Below are 1,900 nucleotides of genomic sequence, written 5' to 3'. Positions count from 1 at the left end.
GTAGAGTGGAGTGGAGTGGAGTGGAGTGGAGTGGAGTGGAGTGGAGAGGAGAGGAGAGGAGAGGAGAGGAGAGGAGAGGAGAGGATTTATTTTATTTATTAAATTTATTTGCCCATGAAGTAATAGGAGTACTAGAATAGAATTTAAAAAAAAAAGAATTAAAGAATTTCAGATGAGCATTGTTGCCCTTCCTATCTTGGTGGATTGGTGGAGGCAGCAGGAAAGGGGGGGAAAGATATGATTTTGGACACAAATGCATGCCGCTTTCATAAATGTAGCTTCATATGCATGCACACCTGCACACTCAGCCACTGCTTCCATGTGCCAGTTCCAAACGGGCTGTGGCCCAACACTAAGCCGCAGTTGGGGACCCCTGCTCTGAATGATAGCTAAACTTCCTTTCCGATATCCTTTGTCAAGAAATCTTATTGCAGACTGCAAAATATCAATTGTGCATAAGTTGATTGGTTTGATCAGGTGTAGGCTTATGTAACTAACCAAGACAGGAAAAAAAAGCATTATGTGCAGTGGTGGGTTTCTACCGGTTCGCCCTAGTTCAGCTGAAGTGGTAGTAACGGTGGCAGGAGGCTCCACCCACCCGCCCAGACGTCTCTACACATGCGCAGAAGTGCCGTGCATGCGCATCAGTGTGCGCGCACCCACGAGCAAACCAGTAGCGACCAAAATTGAAACCCACTACTGATTATGTGTCTACAAGGAATGTAAGGATATGGATTTAAAAAATGACTTGAAATGAGAAAAAGAACCAAGTTTTTCTTTGCGGCAAATACAATGTGGAAAAATATGGGTCTCCCATATTTTAGAAAAAATTCTGTTCTGAAATTTATTTATTCACTTTATTAATGTAGCCCAATTAAAAACTTATCTCTACTGGCCTCCCTCCCTCCCTCCCTCCCTCCCTCCCTCCCTTCTTCCTTCCTTCCTTCCTTCCTTCCTTCCTTCCTTCCTTCCTTCCTTCCTTCCTTCCTTCTTTCTTTCTTTCTTTCTTTCTTTCTTTCTTTCTTTCTTTCTTTCTTTCTTTCTTTCTTTCTTTCTTTCTAACCACCCACTGTTTCCATCCCAAATGACTCTGAGCCACTTAAAGACCTGCTCCCATTAACAAAGTTAAAAAGAAATGTCAATGTCATGATATAATTAGATTACAAATACAATCACCCAAGTACTGAAAGGCCTCTCAAAAGAAGAAATTGAGGAGGTGGGGAACATATAACATGATGGGTCGACTTCTCTTTGCTTCTTTAGAAAAAGTTTAAGTGGGGTAGTTCTAGCAAAATGTTTCATGTTTGGCATTTGTTGACTGGAATTGCCTTTTTTTCCTGTCTCTCTCTCTCTCTCTACTTCCAATATTGTTTTCAGTTATGACTGTTTTGTTCAAGTCCATGAATATCATCATTCTATTTTCCTACTCAAAGTCTCTGGGGAGCTTTGCTGAACGTCTATTGATTTCCCCTATAATTACCTATGGATTCTTAGCTTTGTAGCTTCTTCTCAAATCCCTGGTGATGTCCAAGGGACAATCCAAAAGAACAGGTCAAGATTGGAAATTTTATTAATTGTGGGACCCGAGAGCTAGAAACGTGACAATCTGTTCTTTGAGAAAAGATATATATGGAAGCTATTCTAATTAGTGAGAGGGGTTATTATTATTATTATTTTGTCATGTTTCATTGCTGCAGACAGAACTAGTTCATATGTGGTGACACAGGTATTCTCGAAGAAGATGGTATTTTTCATTGCAGTAATGGCAGGGTTACTGCCAGGGTTGACATGCCTTACTCCTCGGATTAATGCATGTGCTATGGGGAAACCTCCCCATATGAAGCACAAGTATTTTTTGTCAGGCGATTTTATAATGGCTGGGATACTATCTCAGTTCTAC

This window comes from Pituophis catenifer, unplaced genomic scaffold (assembly GCF_029215685.1).
Source record: "Pituophis catenifer annectens isolate HBS135680 unplaced genomic scaffold, rPitCat1.0.hap2 SCAF_5, whole genome shotgun sequence".
NCBI lineage: Eukaryota > Metazoa > Chordata > Lepidosauria > Squamata > Colubridae > Pituophis > Pituophis catenifer.
Note: the sequence above shows the minus strand (reverse complement) of the source record.